This window comes from Phascolarctos cinereus, unplaced genomic scaffold (genome assembly GCF_003287225.1).
Source record: "Phascolarctos cinereus isolate Bilbo 61053 unplaced genomic scaffold, phaCin_HiC Scaffold_2;HRSCAF=192, whole genome shotgun sequence".
Classification (NCBI taxonomy): Eukaryota; Metazoa; Chordata; class Mammalia; order Diprotodontia; family Phascolarctidae; genus Phascolarctos; species Phascolarctos cinereus.
Genome location: NW_027555625.1, coordinates 281,625,514 through 281,645,765, shown reverse-complemented (window position 1 = coordinate 281,645,765; position 20,252 = coordinate 281,625,514). Strand labels below are relative to the sequence as shown.

Here is a 20,252-nt window from a genome sequence, read left to right as displayed (position 1 = left end):
GAGCTGGATTTAAACTCAGGTATTTCTGACTCTAGGCCTAGCACTCTATCCACTGTACTACCTAGGTGCCTCTGAAGATAAAAGGCTTTCTAGTCCTGTGTCCCCTGTCTTGTACCTGGGAAGCTGATTCTTGAACTCAAGTATAAGATTTTATATTTGTCTCCATTAAGCAGTAGAAACTTTTAAAATATTTTTGTCTATCTACTATAACCTAGCATACTATTTTATGTATAGTAGGTGTCTAACCTGTGTTTCTTGACTGAACTGGCATGTTTCTGGTCAGCAAAGTCTTAAAACGGCAGTACTCACTGGGTAATTGTAAATTCATGTCACCGGACTTTAAGTGGGCCCTCACTGCAGCATGACAATTCTTTTATTCCTCCATAATTTATTTCCTTTCTTACTCTCCACAGAAGTTATTAAAACGTCTTCTCTTCCCTCCACAAACATTCTACCACCTCACTCCCTCTCAGCTGAGGACTTTGTCCCTTTTCTAAAAAAATGGAGGTCATTCAAGCTAAGCTCTCTCTTCTCCCATTCTCTTCTTAGAATTCTTTGTCACCATTGCTTACTCTCTCATCCTGTCTCTCTGTCTCTGACAAAGAGGTTCTTTTTTTAAAAATTAATTTCAATTAACAAGCATTTATTTGCTTTCCCTCCTGCTGCCCCCCTTCTATCTACTGAAAAAGAAAAAAATAAAAATGAAACCTTTGTAATAAATATGCGTAGTAAAGCGAAACAAATTCTCAAATCAGCCAAGTCCAGAAGTGTATATCTCTTTCTGCAGATTTAGTCCATCACCTCTCTGTCAGAAAGGTGGGTCACATTCTTCATCTTTGGTTCTCAGTAGCGCTTCTTGCCAAGGCCAGCCCCTCTACCTGTGCCTGATTTCATCCTCTTTTGTCTTCAGACTGCAGCTTCAAACATCCACCTTCTGTCTCTTACCATCTTCTATCAACTGGTTTCTTCTCTATTGCCTTTACTCTGAACCCAAGTCTTCCTTGTCCTTAAAAAACTTTGACTATTCGATACCATTCCCTCAGGCTATATCTAATCCTAACTCTTTATCTCTCTTTCTTCTCTTTACCAAATTATTGAAAAAGCTGTCTACCAATCTCTTACTCACTCCTGAACTTTTTGTAGTCTGGCTTTTGACTTTGTCACTCCACTGAAACTGCTTTTCCCAAAGTTACCCAGAATCTCTTAAATGCCAAATCATTTGGCAATGGTAATTTATTTGTCAATTCTCTCTCTCTTTTTTTGGCAAGGCAGTTGGGGTTAAGTGACTTGCCCAGGGTCACATAGCTAGTAAGTATCTATGTATGTCAAGTGTCTGGTCTGAGATAGATTTGAACTCAGGTCCTCCTGACTCCAGGGCCGGTGCTCTATCCACTGCGTCACCTAGTTGCCCCTATTTGTTGATTCTTGTCCTTTTTTAAACAATGTGAACATTTTAATATTTCATTTAATTCTAGTACTTCTTGAACTCTCTATTCCTGAATTCCTTCTCTGCTCTGGGTTTTCATGACTCTATTCTCTCCTGGTTCTTCATTTCCTGTCTGCGTACTCCTCCCTCTCCTTTAGTGGGTCATCATCCTCATCACATCCCCTACCTGTGGGTTTTCCCCAGGGTTTTGTACGAGGTCCTCTTCCCTTCTCTCTCTATACTCTCTTTTAGGAAACTTTACAGTTCCTATGGGTTGAATTATAATCTCTATGCAGATGACTCCTAATCTGTACACCCAGACTTATCTTGTCTCTTCCTCGTTGCCTATTGGTTATTTCAAACTGTGTCCCAGAGTCATCTCAAACTCAACATGTCCAAAATAGACTTACTATTTTTCTTAACAACCACCCCTTTCCCAAACTTCCCAATTTTTGTTAAAGCCACCATTGTCTTTCCAGTCTCCCAGGGCTAATAACCTTGACATTATCCTGGATTTCTACCTCTCCCTCACTCCATATCTCCCAGTCACTTGTTAAATATCGCCATTTCTACCTTCACAACATCTCTCACGCCGAACCCCTTCTTTTTCTACTCACACAGCTGACGTCTTAGTTTAGGACCTCATTACCTAGATTGTTGTAAAGGTATCCTACTTGGTCTTAAGTCTCTCCTTACTCCAATACATCCTATGGACTACTGCCAAAGTGATTTTTCTTCAGTTCAATTATAAACATGTCATTCCTCTAATCAGTCAACTCCAGTGGCTCCCTATTACCTCTAGAGTAAAATATCAACTGCTCTGTTTAGCATTGAAAGCCCATCATATCCTGTCCCCACTTTATCTTTCCATCCTCTTTGGACACTTGTTCCTATCACGCACTACAATCTGGCCAGACTGGTTGTGTCTCTGTTCCTCACACATAGTACTCCCCTATCATTGTGCCCATATGTGGCTCATCCTCCATACCTCTGCCTCATATAGTCCCTCTTTTCTTTTCTTTTCTTTTCTTTTCTTTTCTTTTCTTTTCTTTTCTTTTCTTTTCTTTTCTTTTCTTTTCTTTTCTTTTCTTTTCTTTTCTTTTCTTTTCTTTTCTTTTCTTTTCTTTTCTTTTCTTTCCTTTCCTTTTCTTTTCTTTTTTCTTAAAGAAGCAATTATTTTTTAAAAAATTTGTTCCTTAATAGTATTTTATTTTTTCCAATTACATGTAAAGATAGTTTTCAACATTCACTTTTATAAGATTCTGAGTCCCAAATTTTTTCACCCTCTCTTCCCTCCCCCATCCCCAAGAAGGTGTGCAATCTGATACAGGCTATATATGTACAATCACATTAAACATATTTCCACATTAGTCATGTTGTGAAAGAAGAATCAGAACGAAAGGGAAAAACCACGAGAAAGGGAAAAGAAAATGAAAATAGTGTGTTCGATAGTGCATTCAGACTCCATAGTTCTTTCTCTTGATGTGATAGCATATTACATAAGATGTCATTGTTAAAAAAAAAAGAAAGAAACAAATTTACATGATAACTTATATATTTAAAAGGAATAGCAAGTTGTATATAATAGATTTGCAGTTTCATGTGTAATTATCCTTTTTAAAAAAATAATACTGTTAAGGAAATGCTTGTTTTATTCCAGAAATTAAAAGTAAAATAAATAAAATTTTAAAAAGAATAATTACCTATTAAAGTTGTTAGCTTTGCAAAAAATAAAACATGCAACTCAAATGCTACTTTCTATATGAAACCTTTCCTGCTCTCTCCAGCTGCTAATGCCCTCTCTGCTTAATTATCTGGTATCGAACTACTTTGTATTTATTCTGTATCCTTCACATTTTTCATGAGTTATCTAAACATTATACAGATATATACAGTATATCCACATTTGATTTTACTGTGTACACCTTTACTACTTATTTATTTATTTTTAGGCAATCAGGACCTGCCAGGGTCACACAGCAATGTCTGAGATCAGATTTGAACTCAGGTTCTCCTGACTCCAGGGTCAGTGCTCTATCCACTGCATCACCTAGCTTTCCCCCTTTGTATTTATTCTGGTATGCATTCTTGTGGATATACTTAGATATACAATTATTTCCTCTATTAGAATAAAAGATCCTTGAGGAGAGAAATTCTTTCATTCTTTATATTTGTCCCTCTGAAGCCTAATACTTAAATGGGACTTAATAAATATTGGTGGATTGATATTATTAGGGCAAGGGATGGGGAAAAGCTGGAATTGGAGGAGATTGGATAAAGAAGCTATAGGGAAGCTCTGTCAAATCAGTTGAATTCAGGGGCAGCTAGGTGGCGCAGTGGATAGAGCACCAGCCCTGAATTCAGGAGGACCTGAGTTCAAATCCGGCCTCAGACACATAACACTGACTAGCTGTGTGACCCTGGGCAAGTCACTTAACCCCATTGCCTAGCCCTCCCCCAAAAAAATTAATTGAATTCAGTAAACATTTGTTGTGCACAGAGCACTGGGCTGTTTCTTAGGGAAATATAATGTTTAAATAAGGTATAATCCCTGGACACAGAGAGCCATAATACACAATATTATGTGATAAATGCTTTTAGAAAGATGCAGTGTGTATTATGCAGCAGTAAGTGGGGAGGAAGGGCTTCATGGAGTAGAGTGGGCTTTATATTATGAACAGTGATTTAGCAGGTTTAAAAAGATAAGGAAGATGTTCTAGGCCAGGGGTGGAGAATCTGTGGCCTTGAGGCCACATGTGGCCCTCTAGGTCCTCAAGTGCAGCCCTTTGACTAAATCTGACTTTTGAAGTTGAAGGTAAAGAAGGCCACATGTGGCCTCAAGGCTGCTGGTTCTCCATGCCTGTTCTAGGCATTAGAGGCAGATTGGACATGGTGAGGGGAAGTCAAACTGGTGGTCATGAACTACTTCTCTTCAAGGTCCAGCCAGCTAGAGTTATACCTTCCATATGGAACCTTCCCAGTCTACAGAGAAGTTGTTTTCCTTTAAACTTACTGCTTGGGCCACTTTTGCACAATCATATAGCAACCTGCATCAAAAACTCTTTTGGTCTGTTAAGTATAATCTTGTATCTTTCATATCCTCTCATCTTGTTATTTCAAAGAATCTTGGAACCTCAGAGCTAAAAGGGACTGTGGAGACTCCTCTGGTCCAATAACTTAATTAAAATTGTTTTTTTCCCCGGTTAATTGGCATTTATTTTCTCTCACTTCCACCCTCTCATTGGGAGAAAGCAAAACAAATTCCTGTATTAGTTCTGTCCAAAAACATATGTCTTCTTTCTGCATCTTGAATCTATCACCTCTGTCAGAAGGTGGATAGCCTGCTTCCTCATCCATCCTTTGGAATCATTGGTCATTGCATGGTTCAGAGTTCCAAAGTCTTTCACATTTGTTTGTACTTACAATTTTTTCCCTAAATTACTCTTCTGATTCTGCTCATTTCACTCTGCATCAGTTCAGAATCACTTCATTATGCAGAAGAGAGAACCAAGACTCAGAGGAAAGGAAGAGACTTATTTCAAGGTCATACAGCTAGCCAGGGGCAGATCTGGGACAAGATTCCATGTCTCTTTATTCCTAATGAAGTACTTTTTCAGTTACTCAGAGTGCCTAGAGAAAGCTAAGGAGAGGTAACAAAAAGACTTCGAAGATTGTTTGAAATGTTTGTATTTGTAAGATCAGGTTCACTGGGGAAACCAGAGGAAGACTGAGCTTACATTTATATAGCAGTTACTATGTGCTAGGCACCATGCTAACTGCTTTACAAATACAAATAAATGCTGTGAGGATCTCATTTGATCCTCACAACATCCCTGGGAGGTAGGTGCTAGTATTATCTACATTTTACAGTTGAGGAAACTGAGGCAAAGAAATATTAAGTGTTTTTTTTTCCAGGGTCACAAAGTATTTGAGGCTGGATTTGAACTTAGGTTTTTCTGACTCCAGGCCTAGTGCTCTAGGCACTGTGCCATCCAGCTGGGACCCAGTTGTTGGAAAAGCTTCATCAAGGAAGAAATACTAGAATTGCTACCTTCCCTGGCTTTCAAATGGTCCTAATTGCTACAAGTCCGAGTAGATAAGGTTTGTCCTTGGAACAGTTGTGTTTCTCTGGGGTTGGGAAGCACAGGCTCTCTGGTACGGCTACTTTGCTTGGTCTGTGAACTTCTTTTTCTTTTACTAAGAAAAAAAAATAAGTGTAAATGTCCTTTTCCGTGCCTCTTCTGCTACCTCTCCCACCACCCTGTGGAAATTCAGAACTTTCAAAAGCTGTTCTGCTGCTTCAGCGGTTCTGTTTCCTCCCGTGGTCAGCAAGATTGAAGAGGTCCATGGAATGGAGTCCGCAGAGTGGGGTCAGAGCCCCATCAGGGAGTCACTAACCATTCTGTCTCCTAGCCTGACGACCTTCATTTTGCAGGTGGGGAAACTGAGGCTCAGAGAGACGTGATTTGTCTTAGGGCAGCTTTCAAAGCGACAGGTTCCTTCCAGTTACCAGGCTCATCTTTCTCACCAAGACCTTGACTGTGGAATTTTCTTCTCTCCCTGAAATCTTCCCCACTTTCCCCTGCCTTCACCCTGTATTTTTATCATAGCTTTAGAGCTAGCAGGGACCCCAGGGGTTATCTAGTCCAGCCCTCTCATTTAAGACATGAGAAAATGAAGCACCAAAAGATTCAGTAATTTGCCTGAGGTCACCCAGGTGGTAGGTGGCAGAGGAGAGATTCGAAGCCAGGTCCTCAGGCTCCGAAACCCAGTGTTCCTTCTGCTGGATCACCTGAAGCCTGCACTGAAATACTCCATTTTCCACCCCTCTGGGGAGGAAGCATTTCTGCTTCTGTCCTTGTCTCCAGTTTGAAGAAAGCAGAAGTTTAATAGACAAATTAAGAAGGGGAAGGAAAAACAAACGAAGTAGGCTGGACCTGCCCACTTCTTTCGGGCAGCTGATCTTCCTGTTTCACAAGCCTTGGAGGAGCCACGGCCCCTGAGGAGATAACTCAGCTCTTCCCTGTGTAGAGGCCAAGGTGGAGATGCAAGAGAGGGAGCAGGTAGAGATGACCTTTGGTTCCAGTTCAGAACCTTCTCTGGCTCCTGTAGCTCTTCCAGTCTGACCCCTGATTCTGTGCTCTCTCTCTCATTATTTTCCCTTCCCTGATGTCCTGAAGCTCTTGTTCTCTGGGCCAGGGGTGGGAACCCGCAGCCTCGAGGGCACATGTGGCCCCCTAGGTCCTCAAGTGCAGCCCTTTGACTGAATCCAACTTGAAGTTTGGAAGACTTGAAGACACGAGGCCTGGAGGCCAAAAGTTCTCCACCCCTGCTCAGGACCACCCACTTTGGCACTTTTTATCTTCCACTCAGCATCATTGTCTTAGAGCTTAGAAGGGATCCCAGGGGCCATGGAGCCTAACCCAAACACAAATGAGACTGGCTCTCATCACCAGACCTGACAAGGGGCCACACTTTCTCTGCTTTTGGATACTTCTAGGTAGTTACCCCTCCCTCCCTCCATAAATCCAGTCTAAATCTGCTCCCTGCAACTTTACGCATTCTTCCCAGTTTTGCCTCCGAGGGCCAAGCACTGAAGGTTTAGTCTCCAGGAAGCCAGGCATGGGGGGCGGTATCCAGAAGCACAGGTTTTTGTTATTCCTTTTCTCCAGAGGGAAATATATCTCTATCTATATCTATATATATATCTCTATCTATATATATCTCAGGGGAAGTTTCTTCTACCCATCCACCCCTTTTGCCTCCACACATACAATTTGGCTGATCCTTAATTTCACACATATTCCTCTGGCTTCTGGGGAGCCTGGTACTTCTGAAGGGTCCGGTAGGCCATAAGTAAATGGATGTGGGGTGGGTTAGAGGGAACAATTTCTTGTCTGCCTACCCTAGGCCTGGCACCTTCGTTCACAAGGCTGTTGTCTCTCACTGGCTCTAATTTGAAGAGACTAGGGTAAAGTACCAGGGAGTTGTACTAGGGCTGGACTTTTGGAGCTGCAAACCGTGTGCCAGCCCCTGGTACATCTGAGACGTGCATGGACGTACTTCCCTGCCTGAGTGACCTCGCACTGCCTGACATCCTGCTGTTTTTCTAAGGTAGAGGGAAGGAAACATTTCAGAGTCCATCTGTGAGTGAACAAACATAGAGGCAGTGGAGATGACACAACTGAAATCTTAAAAAGGAAGCCGGAGTATGGAGGTGAGACCTCTTCTCAATCTTCCTGGCTGATGTGCTGAATCTGAGCTTGGGGTAACTTATGTCTGTGAAATTGGATATGTGGGTACATGGCTTGAAATGGTGACTAACGTTTGAATTCACTGACTTTCTTGGATGGCCTGTACGACCGCAGATTAACTCATTGTCCAGGCTCTTGTACTTTGGAGAGGGTGCTGGTTTTCGATACAGAAGACCTGGGTTTGAATCCTGGCTTTGCCATTTACTATCATGACGAATCTGGGCAGGTCATTTCATCTCAGAATAGATGACCTCTGAGGTCCCCGCTATCTCTAAATCTGGGATCCTGGAATCCCTTTTTGGAAGTGGGAGCTAGGTGCCAACTGGGGCAAAACACTTTCATTAAAATCTTTCTTTTCAGTTTACAACTTGGTGGTTCTCTTGTTCTGGCACAACCGCCACATTCTCCCCTTATCCTCCCTCCCTGAGGTGCTGAAGCTTTGACTCTCTGGACCCATCCACTTTGGCACGGAATCACATTTGGCCTTGTATTGGGTTCACAACATCAGAGTTTCAGAGCATGGAAATTATCCCAGAGGCCCATTCATCCCTAACACAAGGGAAGACAAGAATTGGAAAAGAATGGGATTCAACTGAAAATGGGAACTGAAAGGAGCTATGGGTAAGTTGTTCCTTTTTAGTGTCTGCCACAAATCAGCCCCCTAATTTCGCCTTAACTCCTATCACTGACTAATGTTATTTTGTGAAAGTAACTTCCTGTCTCAGTTTCCTCCTGTGTAAAATGAGACTTAACTCTATTGTTTCTACGATCCTTTCCAAGTCTCATAGTTTATGTGTCTGCTGTGATAGGTTGAGCCATTAGAAACAAATAGCCTTATTAATGTGAGAGATCACATGATATAGTGGCTAGGGGTTTGGCTTTGGAGTCAGAAAGTCCTGGTTTCAAGTATTGTCTCTAACACATGCTGGTTATGGGGCCCTGGACAAATCTCTTAACCTGTCAGTGCCCCAAATAACTCTTTGAAGACTGTCGAGCACAGTTGAGTTGCTGATCTCTGATAGTGGAGGGAGCTTCCACACCAGGAGTTCTTTGTACGGATGAAATCGGAGGTCTGGACATTTTATTCCCTGCCCTCCGCCCACTCCCTAACATAGATAGCTTGCACTCTTTCTAAGCGCTTTCCTATTCATTGTCTCATTTGGACCTGACAGTGGCCCAGGAATCCAGCCTGGGCTTAGCGCCGTAGATGATAAAGCAGGATAATTGAGAGCTAGCTGCCCTTTCTTTCAGGCCAGCTTGACTGCAGTGGGACCCCCTTCTCAGTGGGGAGACTATGTATCTTAGTGACTAGAACTTTCTTTTTTTCTGATGCAAAGGACCCCACTTCCCTTTTCTCTGCACTAAAAAGATGAACTCCAGGGTGCATATAACCATGGGAAAGCTTACTGGGTTTTTGAATAGAGAAACCTGATTTTTCCTCCCCAGACAAGCTCTAAAAGAAAGAGCTGGTTACTATTAGGGTCCGCCAGGCTCGCGTGCTTGTGTTGCCATGGTTTCCTTTTCCATCTAAATGGGGCTCAGAACTCAGGAAAACGTATTCCCAGTTGGCTTCTTTGCTAAGAAAGCTGCTTCGTTGGTGGAGGGAGTGGTGAGGTTGAATTTGACTCAGCTCAGCAAATTTTTGAGAGCTTTCTGTGTGCCTAGCCCAGGGCTAGACATTGGTCCTAAGACGAAGACCTACTCCTTTCCCTTAAAGGGATTATAATTTTGTTGGGGAGACAAAATGAATATGTAAAGGGCCTTTTGGAGAACAAACAACATAGGACAGGATATGATTCAGAATACGTGTTGGAGGAGATCGCAGATTGAGAGTTAGAAGCCATCTAGTCTAACCTGTTCATTTCACAGATGACGAAACTTAGATCTGGAGAGATCATGGGATCATAATTGTCCATGGCCGCACAAGTGGTTTGGAGGAGTGGGTCTGCAAGCCCAGGACCTCTGATTCCAAATCCGGATCAGACAAGAGAAGCCCACCTTGGGCTAGAGGGATCAGAGAAGCACTCAGCTTTGACTTGGGCTCCAAGGTTTTGTATCAATTAAAAAGAGAGTTCCCAGAATTTTCTTGAACTCCTGGGTTTCATTGATATTCTACCCATCCTTCGAGGCCCAGCTTTAAGGTGACTGTCTTCATAAAACCTTTTCTGATCTGATCCCTGCTTTGACTTTCATAGCCTATGTACTGAGATCATAGATTCAAAGCCAGAAGAGAACTTCTACACTTTAATTTTACAGATAAGAAAACTGAGGCTCAGGAAAAATAAATGCCTTGCCCAAAGTGACACGAGTAGTGTCAGAGGAGGGATTTGAACCCAGGCTCTCTAACTCCAGAGGCAGTGCCTTTTCTACTCTAACTAATTCTTCTGCTGTATTTTGTTCTTCTTTAATCTGTATTGTAGTTAGTAGGAGTATGGGGTGTTCAGGAGGACTCAGCCCTCTGGTGTGAGGGCTGCTGAGCCATTTTCAGGGCTTCTCATCATCCACCTTTGGTGTCCAACTGTCACCCAGCTTTCACCTGTGGCTTTAAGAAGCCTAGCATATGCAGTGGCCACGCCCTGGTAAATTCTCTTGGCAGATAGGCTAAACCAGGTTGAGGGTAATAGACAGGCCAAAACCCCTCAGTGAGTAAAGGGGATGTCTACCCCAAGATGTGAAACCTTCCCAGGTGGAATGGGCAGGTAAGAACAATTTATTCCAGTGGCCATGAAGGCAGCTGAAGCCGGCTCTGTGGAGGGCTTAGAGTTTGGTCAGACGATGAAGACGCCACGGTCATCCATTGCATCCTGGACCATCTCCAGTACTGACTTTTGTCTTGCCACTGGACTTCAGTGACTTTGTAAGAGAGAGTGAGGCTGATGACTGCGCAACACTGCTTCACTTAAGTCCAGTTTGAGTAAGACAAGACATCGCTCATTTTGATATCATTCATTGGTCTCCTTCAAACGCTGAGCAATGTCATAGTTATCTATGTGAGCCACCATGATGGCAGGGATGGGCTTGGGTGTATCTTTGTGGTCTCTGTAGTACAGGCCCTCGACACTCTAGGTCTATGGCGAGAATGCTTGTTATGTCAAGTAGAATTAAGAAACTGTTCTGGGTAGCTGCCAGGCTGCTGACCATACCCTTGCTCTCCTTTTCCTTCTCCTTCTCCTGACTTTGGGCTGCAATCCTCATTCTCCAAAGGCAAAGACATGAGAATGTGGTTTTGTTCCCCCTTCACAGCTTCCCAGGTTTGGGGGGTGGGGAGAAAGGAGAATAACTGGAATAAATGACTGGAGAATAACTGATTAAAAAAGGTCCAGAGAGAGAATTACATCTGGGAACTCTTTAAAATGTTTGTTTGAAAAAGTTCTCTAATGTATGTGGCTCTTAAAAAGTTGTTAAGTTCAATTAAAAAAATTCATTAAATTCTTGCTAATGTTCTAGGCACTGTGCTAGGTGACAGGGACATAAAAACAAAGATTAAACATTCCCTGCCCTCAAGGAGCTTGCCATTATATTGTTGTTCAGTCATGTTTGACTCTTCGTGACCTTGTGGACTATAGCATGCCATTATTGTCCGTGGGATTTTCTTGGCGAAGATACTGGAGTGGTTTGCCATTTCCTTCTCCAATGGATTAAGGCAAATAGAGGTTAAGTGAGTTGACCAGGATAACACAACCAGTAAATGGCTGAGTCTGGATTTGAACTCATGTCTTCCTGACTCTGGGAAAGCTAGGTGGCACAGTGAATAGAGCACTGCACTTCAAATCCAGCCTCAGATACTTGTTAGTTATGTGACCCTGGGCAAATTACTTAACCCTGTTTGCCTCAGTTTCCTTATCTGTAAAATAGGCTAGAGAAGGAAATGTAAAACCACTCCAGTATCTGTGCCAGAAAAAAATCCCCAAAAATGGAATCATGAAGCATCAGACTGAAAATGACCGAACAACAGCAAAACTTCCGGACTTCAAACCCAGTGCTGTATCCATTGTGCCACATAGCTGCCCTACCATTCTTTTTGGTAATTGCTGTTCACTATTTTTTTTTAAATTAAACTACTAATCTACCAAGACATTTAAAGATATCCATAGCTGTTATATATTAAGATATGTTTCTCTTTTTTAAGGTTTTTTTTTTTTAGTTTTTAACATTCACTTTTATAAGATTTTGAGTTCCAAATTTTTTTTCTCCCTCTCCCCCTTCCCCCTCCCCAAGACGTGCATGCAGTTTGATATTGTCTCTATGATTCTACTGGATGATATGTGTTGTAGGCGTGTGCTGGTAAATATTTAATAACTGACCCTCTTGAGGACAAAATGTACTCAAAATACACTAAGTTTAAGTTGCATTAACGTTTTCTCCATGACTTTATTAAGACTTGACAATTAACAGAAAGTAAATCAAGCCCTGATTTGTGATGTGGTGTCCTTTTCCAAGGTGTAAATGCTCATTTTTTTTTTATTAATTTATTTTGATTTATCAACAATCACTCCCATATTCTTTTGAGTTGAAAATTTCCTCCCCTCCACCCTCCCCAAGACGTCGCACAATCTGATATCAGCTTTACATTTACTTTCCTATTAAACATATTTTCACATTGGTGAAGTTGTAAGTAAAAATTAAAACCAATAGGAGGAACCATCAGAAAGATGAAATAAAACTCAACAGAAGGTAAAAATAAGGGATAGCGATTCAACTTCCATAGCTCTTTCTTTGGATGTGGAGAGCATTTTCCATCCTGAGGCCTCTGGAGATGTCTTAGATCCTTGTAATGGGGAGAAGGGTTCAGTTTAACAATTAGTCATTGCATAACGTGGTTGTTATTGTGTACAAAGTCCTCTTGGTTCTGCTCACTTCACTCAGCATCAGACTATATAAGTCTTTCCAGATTTTTCTGAAGTCAGCCTGTTCATCATTTCTTATAGCACAATAGTATTCCATTACATTCATATACTACAGCTTGCTCAACCATTCCCCAATTGATGGGCATCCTCTCAATTTCCAATTCTTTGCCACCACATGTAAATGCTCATCTTGAAAATTTAACAATGTGTTCTCTAAAAATATATATATCCCACCTTAAAAAAAAGTGTATCCCACCTAAAAACCCCCCAAACAACAACAACAACAAAAAACGCCAATATGCTCTCTAACTGGTACAGCATATACCTAACCCTGAAAGGTTTGTTTTAAGTGTTGTGTTTTTATGGAAGTATGAGGTGGTATGTGATTAAAATGGTTTGTATCAAATGACTGGATTTCACTCAATCAATTTCTTCACTCAGCCAATTCAGTAATCCAACAAACGTTTATTAAGGGCTTACTGTGTGCCAGGCCCTGTGTGTTAAGCACTGGGGATACAATTAGCAGAAATAAAGGCAGTCCTTGTGCTTAAGAAGTTTATAGTGTAATTGGAGAGGTGGGGAATGAGAGAGAGAGAGAGAGAGCGAGAGCGCAACAGAGATACAGAGACAGAGACAGAGAGAGACTGATACCAAGGGGTATCTTGTTCATGGAGTAGAAACCTAGAAGGGCAGTTCTCTGCTGTACAGTGAGTCCAGAGTCCAGTTGTGCCCTCTCTAGAGGAAGGCATTGGGAGGAGTTTGGTACTCCACCCCCCAACCCCCAGCCTTCCAATCAGAGGGGAAAGAAGGCTGAGGGAGGTGTGTTAGTCAAGACTTGAGTTAGCAGCATGGTGGTGGGATTAGAGATGATGAGCTTTAACCTGGAAAAAGCATCGTGTTCTGTGGAGTTGAAAACAGGCAGGGCAGCAGATGCAGAGTGGAGATGACAGCCCACCTTGAGTTAAACATGTTCACTTTCTAGAGAAATACGATTGATTCCTTACCAACTGACTTCTGACAGGTGATTATATTTTGCTTCCCTGAGTTCCTCACTCTGGTGGGATGATGTTTTGTGGGACAAATGTCTTAACATTTGTCTAGAGATTGTCTTATAAATCTGCTTGAAAGTTTTCATACTACATCCCTATTCTCCTCCCTGACCCTGGTTCTGTTTCTTTTGTCCACCTGTATCTGTTGGATTTTTTGTGTCCAGAACCCTCCCCTACAAAGTCCTGTGATGATGGGTGATGGTGGCATTTACAAACTTGGCAAGACTGTCACTTTGGGTTTCCCTGGTGATCTTCCTGGGTCAGGACCGTCTAGCCCTACTGAATAATTGAAATCATTTGTTCCATGGTGAGTAGGTAGGAGCGGTTGCAAGTAAGGGACGGAAGGAGAGGACTGGTGGAACGTTGTTAAGGAGGAATAGGTTTCTGCCTTACAACAACTTAGCTGCACAACCTGATTGTGGCTTTTAGGTCGAAGGACTGCTGACTTGTACAGGGCCCTGGGGCCTGGTGATTTGATTGAGAATCCAGAAGTAGTTGGTTCAAATCCAGCTGTGGCTTCAGACATCTGGAGAAACTGGAGAGGATGGTTTCCATAAGGTCCAACTATTACTATGGGGCATAATGGAAAGAATGCTTGACTCAAAGTCATCGGAGACTTGGGTTTGAATTCCATGCCCATCACTTAGTAGGTGTATGACTTCAGGTAAGTCATTTCATTTAGGCTGACTTTCTTCCCATGTAAAATGGGGAAGCTACAGCCCAGAGATGATGGGAGACTCATATATATAAGATAATAAATGTATATGCTTTCATAAACCTTAAAGCTATGTGAATGTCGGCTCTTGTTCCCACAGGGGCAAATTAGAGTTTTTGAGCTGGTGTTGCAATCTGCTTGTATATAGTATGCTCAGAGAGGAGACTGGTAGAAAGAGTGCTAAAGACTGCAAGTCAAATGGCCCAGATACTAGTCTTGGTTCTATCACTATCTATGAGGCCCTGGATAAGTCATAATCTTTCTCTGGACCTCAGAAGATGAGAGGGGGCAGAATGAATGATCTGTAAGCTCCCTCCCAATTCTGACAGTCTGTGAATCTGTGACCATTTAATCTTTGTGCCTCAGTTTCTCCATCTGCCAAAATGGGGCTCCTAGTCCTTGCACTGCTTGTCTCACAGAGTAGTTGTGAGTCTCCAGTGAGGTCATAGATGTGAAAACTCCCTGAAAAATTAAAAGTGCTGTACAAATGAACCCCGTGGGCTCTAAGCTTTTGAGAGACACTGAACAACTAGAGAGTGGGGCCAGGATAGTGAATTTTCATTGAAGGAACCTGGGCATGATTAGTACAGAGAAAGGAAGACCTTGGGGATGGGTGGAAAGGGGACCACAATGATTGTCCTCAAATACGAGAGGTGCTATGGTGTGGAAGGAAGGATTGAATTTATTCTGTGTGACTGTGGAGGATAGAGTTAAGAGCAATGGGTGTGTATGTGGGGTGGGGGGAGATTACAGTTTATATCAGAACTTTCTAGCAATCAGAGCTATGATATAGACTTCCTCCTTTGGCCATGAGCTCCCGGTCACTGGAATAGTTTAGGCTGAGACCAGATGATATCAGAGGAATTCTTTCATGTGGTGGGAGTCCAGACAGCCTCTAAAGCCACTTCTAGCTCTAATGTTTGGTGGTCTTAAGAAGGATTTTCATGATTGTTTTTGGACAGTGGCACTACTGTTAGTCAGGTATGCTCAGAGGGTAGTTAAATGCCCCTTCTCAGCAATAAAAATGTTTTCCACTTTCTGATCTGACTTTGCTGCCAGCTCTCCAAGGGTAGGGGTGTGGTGGGGACTATTCCTGGGAGAAGAGCCAAGGGCAACCATGGAGATGGTAATTGAGGAGTGAAGAAGCTGTGCTCACCTTATCTAATCTTAATCAAACCTTACATTGTCCCCCTGTCTACCCCCCTCCCCCCACAACACTCTCCCCCGCTCCAGGCAGTGCCATAGACTGGGAGGAGGGAGGAAGACCTTTGTGCTGAGCTGGCTTTCTCTCCTGGCTCTTACCAGATTTCATTCTGAGAGTGGCTGTCTTTTGGGGAAACAGTGTCTCTCATTTCTTGGTGAAGTTTTTCCTCCCCTTACCCTGGTTGCTATGGAAGTCCTTTTCATTAATGCTGAAGGATGAGTGTTTGACCAGGGGCTGAACTGCTGGCCTCAGCAGCACTTGCAAGCACTGTGAATATCATGCTTTTGAATCTATGGATTTTTTTTTCCTATTTGGAATTTTTTTTTTGAGGGGGGAGGGGAAGCGAGGCAAGAAGAGAAAGAGGAAGAAAGGGAGTTTAGTTTTGTTTTCCTTGAGAGTATTAATGGCAGGAGGTCAAGAGACAAAAGGGAAACACAATTGTAAGGTAGGACTTTGCATGTGTAACCTGAGTTAAATTGCTTAATTTTTCTGAGCCTCAGTTTACTCTTCTATAAAATCATGAGATTGGATCAGATGATCTCTAAGGTTCCTTCCAACTCACATTCTGTGATTCTGAGTTCTGGGAAGGTGCCATATTGTGGCAACGGGCTCTGTGATGCCCCATCCCAGCTCTGAAATTCTAGGATTATGACTGTGCATGCATGGTGAATGAACCACAGAGCTATGGCTGAGAATGGGCTTTTCAATGACGACTAACATTCTTGAGATGCTTAGCCAGTTAGCCCAGGTCATTAGATAGCTCTGTTTTAGGCTTTGCTGGGTTAGATTTTGAGCAGATGTCTATGGAGAGTTACATTTTTTCCCCAACTAATATTTTCTTCCTGTTATCAGCTGTTTGGGTGATTAGTCTGTTCTAGGAATGTGTTACAACAGCTGTACATCTGAATCCATTCTTTGTTAAATTTAGTCAGTGTGGACAGGAGTATTAGGTTTGGAGGGTGGCTGTGTGACCCAGGCAAGTCATTTAACTTCACTGAGCCTCAGTGTCCCCATCTGTTAACTAGGGATAACATAGGGATAATAAGTTTTTTTTTTTAAGACTTGGTTTTGTTTTCCTTGAGAGTATTGGTAGCAGGAGGTCAAGACAGGAAAGGGCAAAAACAGTTGTAAGGTAGGACTTTGCATATGTGACCTGGATTAACTTAACTTGTCTGGTAAGTGTCTGAGTTCAGATTTGAACTCAGGTCGTCCTGAGTCCAGGACCAGTGCTTTCTCCATTGCTCCACTTAACTGCCTCCCATGAGACTGCAAGGATCAAATGAACTGTCTGTAAAGCTCTTAGCAAACCTTAAAGTGCTATTTAAAAATAAGTTACCATCATCATTATTATCTGAAATGACCCTGTGGTGACTCTTATTGCAAAGTGAATAATCCTCTTATAATATGCATAACTGTTACTCAGTACTTCTAAATTATAAGCTCTCCCCCCCCCCCAAACAATAAACAAGTATTTATTAATCACCTACAATATGCTAGGCACTACTAGACTCTGGGGATACAAAGACAAAAATGAAATAGTCCCTGTCCTCAGGGAGCTTACCTTCTATAGGAAATACACTTGTGCATATGTAAGTATCTACAGAATAAATAATAGTGTTTATGTGGTGCTTTGAGATTTGCAAAGCACTTTATGTATGCTAACTCATTTTATTTTATTTTTTTTTATAGCAAAGAAAGCCTTTATCCAAGTCAACAGCAAAACAAAAATCAGTTAAAGTATACATGGGAGCATGTAGACCAGACAATACAGAGTGAGGGAGCTCTCCTTCGGAGTAGGATATCGCAGCTTAACCAAAAGAAAGATTCCCAGATGTCACCTAAACGGGAAATTCCTGAAGTCTTCAATGTAACAAGCTATGAATAGGGACTGCCAGCTCCTCTCACATCAGCTTCTTCCCAAAGTCTTCATCTCCCATCTGCAAAATGAAGAGAAGTTGGCATCATCCAGCTTCTCTCTCAAAGCTAAAAGACAAAAGAACTTGCTTGCTTGCTTTCTCTTTCTTCCTTCCTTTCTTTTTCTCTTTCTCCTTCCTTCTCTTTCTTTCCTTTTTTAAATAAAATTTTAATTAATTTATTTGTTTTTAGTTTTCAACCTTCACTTCCATAAGCTTTTGAATTTTCAGTTTTCTCCCCTTCCCTCCCCTCTCCCCTTCCCAAGACAGTGTGCAATCTGATATAGGTTTTACATATACATTATATTAAATATGTGTTCACATTAGTCATGTTGTAAAGAAGTATTAAAACTAATGGGAACAACCATGAGAAAGAAGAAACAAAACAAAACAAAAAAAGGAAAAAAGATATCAAATAGTATGCTTCAATCTCTGTTCAGATTTCATAGTTCTTTCTCTGGATGTTAACTCATTTTAGCTGGGAAGTAGGTGCTATTATCCCCATTTTACAGAAGAAGAAACTGAGACAGAGGTTAAGTGACTTTCCCAGGTTTACTTAGCTAGTAAGTATCTGAGATGGGATTTGAACTCAGGTTTTTCTCATTCCAGGTTTGGGAGGGCACGAGCAGATGGGAAGATCAAAAAAGTCTTCATTCAGAACAGGTGTTATTGGTTTTTATGTCAGGGACCACTTTGGCAGACTGGAGGAGCCATTGTTGAATAGTTATCAATTTTTTTTTAAAGAGGGTTGTAAATCCTAGCTTAATAACCCCTGATGTAGAAGATGATATTTGAGCTGAGTTGTGAAGGAAACGAGGGATTCTAAGCTGTGGAGATGACCATAGTCCAGGCATGGAAGACAGTGAGAAGTTACAGTGTCACGTGTGAAGAACAGGAAGAAGGCTGATGTGGCTGCACTCAAGGGTCTGGAGGGGAGTAATGTATACTGTGAGGACTGAAGGTTAAGTAGGATGTGGTAGGAAGGGCTTTAAAAGGTAGACAAGTTTATATTTGGTCCTGTTAAAGGCAATAGGGAAGGTTGGAGTTTATAGCAGGAAGGTCACCTTGTCAGATCTGCTTTTTAGGAAAGTTACTTTAGCAGCTGTGTGAAGTATGAATTAGAGAGGGGAAATACTTGAGGCAGGGAGACCATTTAGGAGGTTATCATAGTTAGTTCAGAGGTGATGAGACCCAAAGGGCAGCTAGGTGACACATTGGATAGAGTGCCTGGCCTGGAGTCAGGAAGACTCATCTTCCCAAGTTCAAGTCTGGCCTCAGACACTTACTAGCTGTGGAACTTGGCAAGTCACTTAACCCTGTTTGCCTCAGTTTCCTCTGCAAAATGAGCTGGAGAAGGAAATGGCAAACTATTACAATATCTTTGCCTCAGACACAACCGAAAAATGACTGAACAGCTGATGAGGTCCAAGGAAGTTAAATGCCCAAGTTGCCTAAGATCATATAGGGAGTAAATTGTAAAAGCTAGATTTGAATTCAAGTCCTCAGATATTAGAGCCTGTGTTCTCTTCAGCGTACCAGGAGATCATAGCTAGGTCACTCAGAAGTTTGAAACAGTGCTGGCTACGTGAGAAGAGAGAAAGGGACAGATGAAAAAGATGTTCTGGAGATAGAAATGATAAAACTTTGGAGATAAATGCATATATAAGGTGAAAATTGGGGAGCTGAAGATGGCATTGAAGTTTTGATTTGAGAGATGGTGGTACCCTTGGCAGAAGTGGGGAAGTTCCTGAGAGGCATGGGTTGGAGGGCTTGAAAAAGGGGATGACTCTGTTTCGTTAGTGTGAGGGCAGGAGCTATGGAAGAGAAGGAGACTGTGAACCAGATAGTCTTTGAGAGCACATGCAGCTTCTTGCACTTACATCTTTCCCTGGCCTGAGCACAACTGTGTGCTCAGTAAAGATAACCTCAAGTGAATGGAAGCTGGCCTCTTCATTTAGATTAGCATGACAGGATGATAGGTGTCTAAGTCACTCTAAGGATTGTCTTAGAATGACCTACTTCTTAGAGTAACAGCATTATAGTGATGGAACTGATTAAAAAGATGTTGGACTTGGGAGTTCCCCAAAGTGAATCAATTAGCCAAATCAATAATAACCCCTTGAACTTCTCTCTGCCCAGTCTATCTCTGTGCTAGAGTCAATGAAAAAGAACATTGGCTCTGGAGTAAGAGGACCTGGGTTCAAATGTAGCCTTTCCCAATGACTGCCTCTGTGATCATGGGCAAATCACTCACCTTCCTGGGGTTTAGTTTACTCATCAGGTTAATGAAGGTGTTGTATTAGAGAGCCTCTGAGATTCCTTCTAGGTCTGATCTATGATGGTATGTGGCACATAAAGATCATGGCCCCTGCCTTCAAGGAGCTCACAGTTGAATTGGAGAGAAAAAGACACCTAGATGTGGCAGAGTAACAATGAAAAGAGAAAAATTGTGGAAGTTGAGGGGATTAGGATGGCAAATGGTTCATTGGAGTAATTGAGTGAGCCACAGTGACTCCGTCTTGTGACTCAGTTCTGGAGCTAGCTTAGTTTCTATTCAGTTATGGGTCTAGTCCAAATTCTGTCTTATGAGAAAACTATTCAATTGGGAGATTTGAGAGAAAATCTTGTTGCATTGTTTGAACCTAACCTTGTGTGTCTGGAAAGCTAAGCCATCTCTACCTGCTGCTTAGAGACCTTTAGCTAAGGACCTAGGTTATTCTGACCAGAAGCCCAGTCAGTTCCAAAGACTGATGTGAGGAGTTTTCTTACAATTATACATCTCAAGCAACCCATATGTCTTTTCTGAAAACTGGCCCCATACTGATGAATCAGTTATTGTTTCCA

The 20,252-nt window shown here is 42.0% G+C and overlaps 1 protein-coding gene across 6 annotated transcripts in view; it reads left to right on the top strand.

Moving 5' to 3' along the window:
* The window catches only part of ADCY7 (adenylate cyclase 7), a 124,436-nt gene that overhangs the window by 40,398 nt on the left and 63,786 nt on the right, over positions 1–20,252 (top strand). For 2 of the 6 annotated variants that reach the window (XM_020985149.2, XM_078150076.1), the window contains exon 2: positions 8,041–8,301. The exons of 3 other annotated variants lie outside the window; for them this stretch is intronic. The gene's annotated coding sequence lies outside the window, so the exon portion shown is untranslated. Of the gene's footprint in view, positions 1–7,312; positions 7,644–8,040; positions 8,302–20,252 lie in introns of those variants that run through there. One more of the 6 variants, XM_020985148.2, reaches the window with a different exon arrangement.